The following is a 13,426-nucleotide window of genomic DNA, read 5'->3' as shown; positions in this document are numbered from 1 at the left end:
TATGGATAAAGATGCAAAGTCTAGTGAAACAAAATTATTGGCAGGCAGTGAGCAGAATTAAACACTCTATAGTGTTTAAACTCTAGTGTTGAAAATTTTATAGTAGAAATTGCCAGCTGATCTCAAAAATCCAAATCTGGCATTAAAACACTGTTTAAGGGTATCAATGAATAATGCATCTATAATCAAGATGGGTGGGGTCCCTCAGCCTGGCCCAGTCCCAATTGGGGTGGATGGGAGCCAGCCAGCTGGGGGAGGGACCATGAGAGGCTGGCCAGCCACGGGAGGTTGCCTGTGGGAGTGCACTGACCACTAGGAGACAGCCCCTGCGTTGAGTGTCTGTTCCCTGGTGGTCAGTGTGCATCATAGCTACCGGCTGGACGTCCGGTTATAATGGTCACTTAGGCCAGCTATTGCCAACCTTTTGGACCTCTCGGACCACCAGTGGTCCCCGGACCATCAGTTGGCGACCGCTGGCTTAAGCTTTTATATATATAGATTAACCAGATTCATATCTAAAATCTCAAATAGCAAGGGCACCCATGCTTTTAACTATGGCATCTTTCCCTCTGCAGGCAGGGCCCAGGAATCTGTAAGCTCTCCCAGGTGAGTCTTATGCAACCAGCTGGGAACCTATAAGCAGACTGGTATGGACATTATTGGTCTAGAAAGAATAGGATCAGAGAAAGCATACAAGTAAGCCGGGAAATGTATGGTGCACAAATCTATTCACTCTACAAAGGCTATCTGAAGTCTACATGCATCTCTCCTTTCTCTAAGACAGTGGTTCTCAACCTTCTGGACCTTTAAATACAGTTCCTCATGTTGTGACCCAACCATAAAATTATTTTCGTTGCTAATTCATAACTGTAATGTTGCTACTGTTATGAATCGTAATGTAAATATCTGATATGCAGGATGGTCTTAGGTGACCCCTGTGAAAGGGTCCTTCGACCGCCAAATGGGTCGCGACCCACAGGTTGAGAACCGCCGCTCTAAGAGCTCACTTACGGCCCACACCACACAATTTAGCACTTAATTATAAACCGCAGCTGTTCTCTAATTACTCTGTGCAGGCCAGAGAGACCTCCCCCAATCGCATGCCAGGTCTGGATTCCCCTCTGCTAAGACCGGAGACAAGTGTTCAGTGATGTTTACAAAGCACTTTCCAAAGCAAAATATACTTTTTCACATAGATTCGTATCACTGGAACTTCACAATATTGAGGAGTCATGATTATCTTCATTTGACAGAAAATGAAATGGACTCAAAATTCAAACCTAGGTTTTCTAATACCAACCCCCCCTTTTTTTTATTGAATTATTACAGTTAGCAATATTATCTACTAGGTGCTATGAACAAGAAGGCAGTGAGAAAGGAATAAATGAGGGTGCTTACAGGGGGACCATGACAGGACACCAAAATTAGAGAGAAAGGCCTGAGAGACAAAAACATGGCAAAGGACAAGGAGGCTTTCTAGTTCTTTCTCTGCCATTTACTCACCTCAGGCACAATGACTTCTCTAAGAATCAGTCTCCTCATATGTGAGCCAAAAAAAGTAATCCCTTCTCTGCTTACCTCTGAAAATTATTATGAGGGTCAAATAAAATAATCTATGAAAGTGCTTGGTAAATAGAGAAGAGAGGGAGGGAGACATAGAAAACTCTTTTCAATAAAGAAGAAAGAATATTTTTAGCAGTTTCTTTAAAATTTCACTTATTGCCCTAACCAGTTAGGCTCAGTGGATAGAGCGTCGGCCTGCGGACTGAAGGGTCCCAGGTTCAATTCCGGTCAAGGGCATGTACCTTGGTTGCGGGCACATCCCCAGTCGGGGGTGTGCAGGAGGCAGCTGATCGATGTTTCTCTCTCATCGATGTTTCTAGCTCTCTATCTCTCTCCCTTCCTCTATGTAAAAAATCAATAAAATATATTTAAAAATAAATAAAATAAAATAAAATTTCACTTATTAAAAAAGCAATTTCATCTATAGTGAGTACTTTTCAAATTGAAAGTATTAAATAGGCCTTTTAAAAAATCAACTAACTAACTTACAGTATGGGGTATATAGGTAACTCCTCTTTCTTCTTCCTGCTTATGCATAGACTAGAATTCTCCCTTTTCAATTCCCAGATGATTTTTACAATTTAATTAATGAATACGGGGGTATCAAATCTTTTTACTTTCCCTGTCAAAAGTCACAACTGCACCAACAGTTAGGGACTGCAATTCAAAACAAGATACCATATGTCACTCATCAAATTGGCAAAACCCAACAAGTTCCATCACACTCTGACAGCCACGAGGTAGGGAAATGGGATCCCATGTATTGCTGGAGGGATGAAAAGCATTACAACTTTCAAGAAACAGACATGGCAGGACCTGTTAAATCTGAATATCCATACCTTTGTCCCCACTTTGGGAACTCTGTCCTACAGAAATTGAAGCCACACATTCCTTATGGATATTTGCTGCAATATTGTTTGTAATGACAAAAAAACTAAACAACCCAATATCCATCAAATGGGGAGTGGTTGTACTGACTGCATATTCATACTGTGGAATAATGTAGCTACTGAAAAGAATTTTGGTAGATCTATTGATTTGGAGGAATACCCAAATGTAAATGATTAAGTCAATTACAGTCCTGGCTCCCTTGGTTGGGTGTGGTGCCGTGTGCCAAAAGGTTGCTGGTTGGATTCCAGGTCAGGGCACATGCATGGATTTGGGGACTGAACCCCAGTACGGGTTGTGCAGGGAGTAACTATTGATGGTTGACTCTCACATTGATGTTTCTCTCCCTTCCTCTCTCTCTAAAAATCAACAAAAATATAATAAATGAGATTATTATGCTAAATGAAACAAGCCGATCAGAGAAAGACAAATATCACATGATCTCATTTATATGTAGAGTCAAATTAACACAATAAACTGACAAATAAAATTGTACCAGTGGCATGGAAACATAAAACAGACTAACGAATCTAGGAGGAAAAGGGGGAAGAGGTTAGGAAGAGATTAACCAAAGAACTTCATGTATTTATGCACTGCCCGTGGACACAGACAATAGGGTGGTGGAGACCTGGGGCAGGGCGGGAACCATGTGGAGGGGGTAATGAGGGGGGAAAGGGGGACATCTGTAATACTCTTAACAAAAATGATTTTTTTTAAAGCAAGGGGGCGGGGGTAGGTAAGAGATCAACCAAAGGACTTGTATGCATGCATATAAGTATAACCAATGGATACAGACACTAGAGGGGTGAGGGCATGTGCTGGGGGGTGGGGGTGGCTGGGGAGAGGTCAATGGGGGACAAAGGAGACTTACGTAATACTGTATGTAATACTTTAAACAATAAAAAAGAATTTTTAAAAACTAAAATAAAAGTAAATTACAGAATATGTACAGTACAATTCTGTTTTTCATTAAAAAACAGGAAAGGAAAACTCACATGTATGTAAATGCGTGTGTAAATATTTGTATAAGCACAGAGAAGAGTGGGGAAGGCAACCCTCCAAACAGTTAACACTGGTTACTTTAGGGAATAGCACTGAAGGGAAAGAAAAGGAGAGAAACCATTAACTTCTGGGTTACACCTCTCTATCGCTTGACTTCTTATAATGAACATGTATCATGTCGATAATTTGTTTAAAATCTAATAAAGATGAGCCATATCTCCATGGGGAGGAGACAGGGGAAGGACACATAATAGGGGAACAAATGCCCACAAAGGTAAACAATAACAAGTGAAGATTATTAGAAAGAAGCATTGAAAGCAAACCCTCTTCTTTCAAAATTAAGAATGGGAAACAAAAACTACAATTAAAAAACACAAAAATCAAGCAACTTTTTCCAGGGGGAAAGAGCAATGGAAGAGAAGGACATGCAAGGAAAAGGCAAGGAAGGAAGATGAAAGCAAGAGGAAGAAAGAACCGACTGGGGTGGGGCAAATGTCTAAGTCACTGAGAAGAAAATCTAAAAATGACAAACAGGTTTCCATTACACAAAGGAGGAGGGAGAAGATGAGAGAGAACTGAAAAAAGTGAGGCGGGCCTTTTTCTAAAATCAGGCAGTGTAAGCAATCAACATTCTCGCCTTACTTTCAAGGGAGAAAAATGCTAACTTTCCAAAATCTAGAAACTAGAATCAATGATCTAGTAACTTTCCCCTTCTGTTGGCTTATATCTCCACCTTGTGGTCTGTTCAGAATACAGCTCTTGGTGCGAGTGTGTGTTGGTATGTGCACAAACGTATGCATGAATATGCATGAGTGTAAGTATACATGTGGTTATAAACATATATCAGTATACTTAGTAATATACATGTATTACATATACTTATTATATATCATAATTATATATAAGCATATATAAATAAGTATAGCTAAGATATGTGTATTATAAGTATACTTACATATTTCATACATACATACATTCAGTATATGTGTATAATACATGTGTGTATTATAGAAAAATGTTTGTGTTTATATATATGTGCTTACACACAGATTTTTAAATTCAAGTAGAACACAAACAGAAAAACCACCGTGTGTATAGCTCAAAGATAATTCACAAAGTGAGCACCCCAGCTAATCCCCACCCAAGGCATAAACAGAGCACTAGCAGAACTCCAGGGTCCCTCGTGCCCCCTTCTAGTCCTTCACCCCCAGAGGGAGACACTTTTGTGATATTAACACCATAAATAAATTAGCCTTCACAGGAATGGAATCATACAGTATGTACTCTTCTGTCAGTCTCACTTCACTCAACATTCTGTTTGTGAGATTCATCCATCGTGTGGTGTGTAGTTGTAGACTGTGACTTCCCATTTGCTGTGTAGTATCATTGTATAGATATGCCATGATGTAGAGTGTAGATGTTCTTTGGACTGTTTCCAGGCAGGACTATTAAGAATAATGCTACTGTTGCCCTGGCCGGTTTGGCTCAGTGGATAGAGCATCGGCCTGTGGACTGAAGGGTCCCAGGTTCGATTCCAGTCAAGGGCATGTACCTTGGCTGCAAGCACATCCCCAGTAGGAGATGTGCAGGAGGAAGCTGATCAATGTTTCTTTCTCATCGATGTTTGTAACTCTCTATCCCTCTCCCTTCCTCTCTGTAAAAAATCAATAAAATGAAAGAAAAAAAAGAATAATGCTACTGTAAACACAGTTCTGCACATGTCCTATGTACACTTCCATTTTAGGAGATACAATCAACGAATTTTCCCAAGTGGCTGAACAACAGAGAGTATATTAGAACTCCGGTCACTGCACATCCTAGCAACACGTGAATTGTCTGTTAATTCTGGTAGGTGTACTAATATGACATCATGCTTTTAGTTTGCAATTTCCTGAAGACTAGTGAAGTTGAACACCTTTTCATATGTTCATCAGTCACTGGGTATTTTCTTTGGTCAAGTCCAACTTCGTTGTTTTGCCTATCTGTCTTCTGTCTGCTTTTCTTCTTCGTTACAGGGGTTCTTTACATATGCTGTTACAACTCCTAAGTCAGATAAATATGCTGCAAATATAGATTCCTGTTTTGTGGCTTGTCTTTTCACTCTCTTTGTGATATCCTATCTAATAAAAGAGAAACATGGTAATTGGCGTACGACCGCTACCCTTCCCATTGGCTAATCAGGGCAATATGAAAATTAACTGTCAGCCAAGATGGCGGCCGGCAGCCAGGCAGCTTGAAACTAACATGAGGCTTGCTTGCTTCAGTGACGGAGGACTCCAATGTTCCCCGCCTGCTGCTGCAGGCCTCTGAGCTGCAAGCAACTATGTAACAAACATAGAAGCTAAACAAAACCCCAGATACCTGCCGGGCTTCAGCCAGCAGGATAGCAATACTGTAAGCAAAGGCCAGAATCCTACTTTCAGCAGCGGAGGCCTAAGAGCTGGAGCCAAGCCTCAAAGCTAAAGCTGGCCCAGAATAAAAATTAAAAAAAGAAAAAAAGGAGAGGTTGGGAGCTTCAGTCACCCCCAGCCTGAAAACAGCCCTCAGCTCCTCACCCAGACTGGTCAGGCACCCCAGTGGGGACCCCCAACCTGAAGAGTGTGTGACCAGCTGCAAACAGCCATCATCCCCTCACCCACGCTGGCCAGGCACCCCAGCGGGGACCCCCACCCTGATCCAGGACACCCTACAGGGCAAACCAGCCGGCCCCCACCCATGCACCAGGCCTCTACCCTATATAGTATAAGGGTAATATGCCTCCCAGCGCCGGGATCAGCGAAGCCGCAAGGCCTCCCGACACCGGGATCAGCGTGACAGGGGGCAGCGCCCAAACCCCCTGATCGCCCTGCGGCTCTGTGTGTGACAGGGTGCGGCGCCCCAACCCCCTGATCGCCCTGATCGGCCGTGCTCTGTGTGTGACAGGGTGCGGCGCCCCTATCCCCCTCCCCCCCATGGGCCCTGCTCTGTGTGTGACGGGGTAGAGCCATAACCTCCCCATCGGCCCTGCCCTGAGTGTGAGAGTGGCGGCACCCCAACCCCCTGATCGGCCCTGCTCTGTGGGTGATAGAGGGCGGCGCCCCAACCCCCTGATGGACCCTGCTCTGTGCGTGACAGGGGGCTGCGCCACAACCCCGATTGGCCCTGCTCTATGAGTGACAGAGGGAAATGCCCCAACCCCCTGATTGGCCCTGCTCTGTGCATGACAGGGGGTGTCGCCACAACCTCCCCATCAACCCTGCCTTGAGTGTGACAGGGGATAGTGCCCCGACCCCTCAATCGGCCCTACCCTGAGCGTGACTAAGGGTGGAATCACAACCTCCCAATCGCCCTGCTCTGTGTATGACAGGGGGCGGCGCTCCAGCTCCCCAATCGGCCCTGCTTTGAGCCCAATCAGGGGCTGCACCTAGGGATTGGGCCTGCCCTCTGCCACCCGGGAGCAGGCCTAAGCCAGCAGGTCGTTATCTCCCGAGGGGTCCCAGACTGCGAGAGGGCACATGCCGGGTTGAGGGGCCCCCCTCCCACCGAGTGCACAAATTTTTGTGCACCGGGCCTCTAGTCTTTAAATAAAAAGAATTTCTTATTTTAATGAAATCCAACTTATCATGTTTCCTTCATATTTAGTCCTTTTTCTGTTCTGTTTAATAAATCTTTGCCTATCTCAAGGCCATAGGCAAAGATTTCTAAAAGCTTTCTAGTTTTACCTTTCACATTTAGATCTCTAATCCTTTCGGAGTTGACTTTTACGGAGGGTGACAGCAGAGCCTGAGATTCATTTTTTCATATGGCTATCCAGTTGACCTGGCACTATTTCCTGAAGAGGTCATTTTTTCCTCCACAGCACTGCAGGGTCACCTTAGTCATAAATCAAGTGACAATACATGTGTGGGACTGTTTCTGGACTCTATTTTGTCCCATTGGTGTAATTGCCTATCCCCCTGCCAACACCACACTGCAGCTTTGAGGTAAGAGTGAGTAACATAATGTGAGTCCTTAAGCCTTTTGTTCTTCAAAATTGCCTTGGCTTTCCTTGGCTCATCGAATTGCCATTTAAATCTCAGAATCAGCTTACGTAACAAACAGAAACAAATTAAAAAACTGGCTGGTGACACTACAGATCAATTTTGTTTGTTTTTTTGTTGTTGTTGTTTGGTTGGTTTTGTTTTAAATATATTTTTATTGACTTCAGAAAGGAAGGGAGAGAAAGAGGGATAGTAACATCAATGATGAGAGAGAATCATTGATTGGCTGCCACCTGCATGCTCCATACTGGGAATCAAGCCTGCAACTCAGGCATGTGCCCTGACTGGGAATCAAACCGCAACCTCCTGGTTCATAGGTTGATGCTCAACCACTGAGCCACGCCGGCCAGACCTCAATTTCAAACCTACAGCTCGATTTTGAGATGACTGACGTCTTTACAGTATTGAGTCTTCCCATCTCTAAACAAGGTATACCCTCTATTAGGTTTTTATTTTTTAAAAAATAAAAATAAAAGCCTAAGCGACCGATCGACTATTCGACTGGTAGCTATGATGCACACTGACCACCAGGGGGCAGACGCTTAATGCAGGAGCTTCCCCCTGGTGGTCAGTGTGCTCCCACAGTGGGAGCACGGCTCAGCTGACCAACGGGCACCAGATGCCGGGCTCATGGCTGGCGAGCACAGCTGCGGCGGTGGGATTCTCTCCCGAGGACACTTCCCCTGCGCGCCCCTCCCCCATCCGGACTGGGACCGGGATCGAGACCAGCATCAGGACTGACTGGTCACAAGCCCAGGGCCACTTCTTGGTCATGAGCATATTGGTATCACCCTAGGACGGGCGCGCAGAAACAGCAGCAGAGTGGCAGCGAGCCTACTGAGTGGCGGCAGCAAGCACAGTGGGGCTGGGATGAGCGGGAGCGGCATGGCGCCCAGCCCAGGCTCAGGCTCCTTCCCTGCTGCCTGCTGCTTCACACACTACTACATCCCTCGGGGGATGTCGACTGCCAGTTTTGTCCGATTCCCACGGGCCAAGCCAAGGGACCCCACCGGTGCACAAATTCGTGCACCAGGCCTCTAGTACTTAATATAACCTTGGTTCAACTATTCTTATACTCAATGAAACAGAGAGAAAAGCAAAGCCTTTCTGATTTCAGCACATCCTTTACACATCAGAAAACCTAGGAAACTAGGGTATTTCTGGGACATAAGATAAATTATTACCGCTTATCCATGGTCTCACATGAGCAGGCTAATGATGCAGGTGAATATTTCTTAGCAATTACCTACTTCTAGAGGAGTAGGCTGGTCATGTATTAATAACTTTAAGCAACACAAAGTATAAATCAATGATTCTTTAGAAAACCTCAGTACTATCAGATACAGATCATGCTTCTTATAAACCAAACTTAAAGTTGCAATAAAACATTACATGGTTTAAAATGGGGGAGGGACAGTACTTTTGATGTAATACTTAATGTTAATTTTTCCTTGACTGTGATATGAAATATATACTGGAAGTATGATACTTTTTTTTAGCAGCTCAAATATCTGAAGTGAAATTTAAATGTTTACATTTCATTATCATCTTCTACTCTTTTAATTTTAGCAATTAGTCTACTTGTTAATATACCATTCCTGACAAATAACTACCATATTAACCTTTAAATAACTTCCTATTTCCTATAATCCTTCATATAGTTGGTGGTGCGAAGATTAAAGGTTAGCCAATTAGCCACCCACTACAGCCCAGTTAATCACCTGATCTTGAGATGGTCACAGGCAGTGGAGTATGTGATGATATTTTTCCTTTTACAGACAAAGATTTAAGTAATTGTGAGACTCAACAACACTCTCAAATATAAGGGGCAGTGGGCTTTTCAATGAGAAGCTGTGTCATTGCTTCAGAAGTCATGGCTGATCTTCTAAGAGACACTGTCACGCAGAGATTTCTTTAACAAGTTTCCAAATGCCCTAAATTAGTCAACCATTAATTGTTTAGACCACCGTCTCACATCAGGCTCTCTGCTTCCGAATAATGGCCAGTAATCCGTAGGTAAAGCTAACATCCCATCACATGACAGCTACACATTCAATTATGTGATTGCCACGTGAATGTCTAGCTAAAGGAAATGTTAATCCGAGCTGAAGTTTCACAATACTCTTCGCTCCTTAACAAGGCCACCTCTGAGGAGGAAGAGAAAAGAGCGAGTAGGGGGGATGCAGAAGGACTCCTGGGAACAAGGGATGGGGAAGACAGAGAGGAGGCGAAGGATCTGGGTGGGAGTGGGAGAGGAGAAAGTACACAAAGGAAACAGGAGAAAGAGAAAGAAGTCGGGGCTCTAGGAGGACAGAGATCAACAGGCTCCCAGTGCGTCCTGGTCAGGCAGACTGATCCGGGGGACTGCTGCCAGTTATCACGGGGCTTTGAAATACTGATTGGAAGATAAACCCCCCATTTCTCCAACAGTGAATGTGCTGCGGTGATAATCTAGCATTAATGACAAACATACCATAGACGGCACGTCTACAACATTTTAAAGTGCTGCAAGGCTTTCTGGCCGTGTGTCTCTGTAGGTCAGGCCCTAAAGGAAAGACATATGCCACCACCACCCTCCTGCCCAGTGACAAGGCAGCCCACATGGATATCAAGAATTACAAAATCAAACAAAAATGTGGGAGAAATCCAGAGGTCAGAGAAGCAAACAAAAACCCTGGAGGAGCCAGAAGTAGAAACTGGCAGTGAGGAGGACTGAGGAAATCTTTGTAAGTCACTGGAAATAACACACACCGACCGGCAGAGAAGAGAATGAGGCTTCCCCAAAGACAGAGCTGAAAGGGCCCTGACAATTGGAATCAGAAATGATTAGGCAGCCTGACAATCAGGAGGCAAAGGGCAAGGTTGAACGGTGAGCCGGAACGGTCATGTCCACAACTGAATGCAACCCTCAGAAGGCCAGGTCCAAGAGGAAGAATGATCGGGTATAAGAAGTTGGGGATGGAAGAGAAGGCTTAAATGTGGGGCTAGGGGTTTAAAAAAAATAAAGGCAAAAACAATACTCTGACATAGGCAGGTGAATAAAGTCAAAGATCAGAAACTCTGACCTCAAATTAATCTACTTGTAGCCACATACTTTAACTTGAACATTTATTCATTCTCTCATCTGTCCTCGCACTGCTTGACTCTAGTATAGCCGTCACCAACTGGTGGTCCGTGAGGTCCGAAAGGCTGGGGACCGCTGCTCTAGTAAGTCTACAATTGTGCTATCCTCAGTTTCATCTTGGAGCATGTAAAAGAGCCTGGCTGGTTTCCTACATTACTCCACCCCTCAAGACGTAGGTTAACGTTGCTTCATAGATTCTCCTCCAGCCCCATGCCGCCCCAGCTGCTCACCAAGGAAGACCTTTAGGCCCACCATGTGCACTAGCCTTAAACCAGGAGGAGCAGGGGGCAGGCCTAGAGGCTGGACTTCAGATTTCTCAACAGGCCTCCATCCCAAACACCTCTGCCACCAATCTGCCATATTCCCTAAACCCTCCCATCAGTTAATTTCCTTTAGGTTCAAGGAGGTTTTCACTAAACTACTCCAGAAGACAAGTCCGAGCCAGCCATGGATTCCACTGTGAGAATGAATGTACAGCTGTTTAATAGGACAACAAGCAGCAAGCTGGGCACTGAGGAAAGGGAACAGAACAAGATTCGCAAGGGGAGAATGGGAGGGCAGAGGACCAGGGGCAGAGCATGGAACAAGACGGGCCATGGAGGCCAGGACTCCAGCACTCAGGGGGTACAACAAGGACAGAAGGTCTCCTGGAAACAAAGGAGGCAGCATGAACCCCTCCACCCCCTCCTACCCTAACGGTACACAATGCTCCAAGAATAACATCTTACATTTGCAAAGGTTTTAGAGCTTACAAAGCCCTTCACACAACAATCACCTCATGGGGTCCACACAACAACGGAAAAGAGGCAGAACACGGATACCCGTTTCAAGGTCAATGATTCTGAAACCCAGATGACTGGGTAACTAGTAAGCAACAGAGCTGGGTCCTTCTAACTCTTGGTCCAGCTTTTCATGCACAGTGGTTGAGTGCCCATCTGAAGACACACAGATCTACTAGTAGAGGAAACCCAAACGCTGGGACTGATTCGTCTTAGAGTCTGTGCAAGTTATCTGACTCCTCTGAGCCTCACTTCTCTTCTGTAAAATGGGGATGTAACGAAGATCTCCTGAGGAAGGTTCTTAAAAGAGCTTAGCCTGGCACACAGAAATCGAGCGACATAAGCCATTAGCTCTCATTACTGGTACCCATGACACAAAGCAGGGCTCTAACCTGCCCTGTTAGGATCACCCGAGAGGCCCAGCATGCCTGCCACCCAGGCCGCTCACCAGACTAACTCACACTCTGCAAGTATATGATCCAGACACTTGTATTTCTTTTCTTTTCTCTTGCTCTCTCTTTCTTCTTTTTTATTTCTTATCTGCCTCTTGAGTGATTCTAATGCAAAATGTCACAATGAAGAATAACATAAAGCAGTATCTCTCAAAATCGGCAGTGCGTTCAAATCACCTGAGGGTCTTGTTAAACTGCAGGCTCAGTAGAGCTGGGTGAGGTTTGAGACTCTGCATTTCTAACACGCTCCACAGAAAGGACTTAAGAGCCTCAGCTGGTGTGGCTCAGTGGTTGAAGGTCAACCTATGAACCAGGAGGTCACAGTTCGATTCCTAGTCAGGGCACATGCCCGGGTTGTGGGCTCGATCCCCAGTGGGGGGCATGCAGGAAGCAGCCAATCAATGATTCTTTCTCATCATTGATGTTTCTATCTCCCTCTTCCTTCCTCTCTGAAATCAATATATAGATAGATAGATAGATAGATAGATATCCTCTATAATAAAAGGCTAATAAGCAAATTGTCCCCTCTACTGGAGTCCCCTATTTGACCAGGGGGCAGGGCCAGCTGGCCAACCTCCCACATCCCCTCCCCCCGGCTGGCCTGGTCGGGGCCGATCAGGGTGAGCCTGCCAGACCCCACCCATGCACAAATTCATGCACCGAGCCTCTAGTTCTATATAATAAGAGAGGAATACACTAATTATCCATTACACCGTAATGTCACAACCAATATACAAGTGGTGGAGAGCTACAGGAGGGCAGGGCAGTGAGCTATAAGCAGAGAGAGCTACGGGAGGGCGGGGCCGCAAGCTAGGAATGGCGAGAGCTACAAGAGAGTGGGGCAGTGAGCCCCACTCCTATAGGAGCCTATAGGAGGGTGGGGCAGTGGGCGGAGAGCTACAGGAGGGCAGGGCAGCGAGCTATGAGCAGCAGAGAGCTACCAGCGGCAGTGGGTGGGTGGCCAGCTGAGGCAAGCGGCAGTGAGCTACTCGCACACAGATTCATGCGCAGGGCTACTAGTATAATATAAAAGGCTAATATGCTAAGTGTCCAACCATCTGACCAGTCGCTATGATGCACCGTGACCACCAGAGGGCAGACGCACAACACAGGAGCTGCTGTGACGTGTACAGAGAAACCGCACCACAGACCTGGCTCCCACAAAGCAACACTCAGCTTCCCCCAAGTGGGACACAGGCCCTGCCACCACCCCGAGTGACACCCCACCACGAGAGGAATCCACCTGTTCTACTCCACGAACCACAGACTGCATCTTACAGGGACAGTTTTTTCAAGGAGCCAATTGAAAACAAAAACATTTCCCCAGATAAGTACGTGACTTCGGGAGTTTAAAGGCAGCTAACAGTGGAAAGCTCAACTAGGCATGCAAAAGAAATGTGCTGCCTGCCTGCATTTTACCTAAATACCCTTCCTCTGAGATGGGAGCCAGCTGAACACACCTGGTGCGCAAAACCTGGAAAATTAATGAAAACGGGATCGAACAGATAGGATAGGAAAACACTATAAATGAACAGAATATATTTTACTAGTTAAAGGAATGAAGCCATTCAGAATACAGCTGTTCTCTGCAAATAAACC

The 13,426-nt window shown here is 45.3% G+C and overlaps 1 protein-coding gene across 2 annotated transcripts in view; it reads right to left on the bottom strand.

Annotated features, from left to right (window-relative positions):
• STX8 (syntaxin 8) overlaps positions 1-13,426 on the bottom strand; it is a 231,097-nt gene that overhangs the window by 193,603 nt on the left and 24,068 nt on the right. The gene's annotated exons all lie outside the window — the stretch shown is intronic.

The sequence above is a fragment of the Myotis nattereri genome (genome assembly GCF_964212035.1).
Source record: "Myotis nattereri genome assembly, chromosome: 16".
Taxonomy (NCBI): domain Eukaryota; kingdom Metazoa; phylum Chordata; class Mammalia; order Chiroptera; family Vespertilionidae; genus Myotis; species Myotis nattereri.
This window is presented reverse-complemented; position numbering and strand designations above follow the sequence as displayed.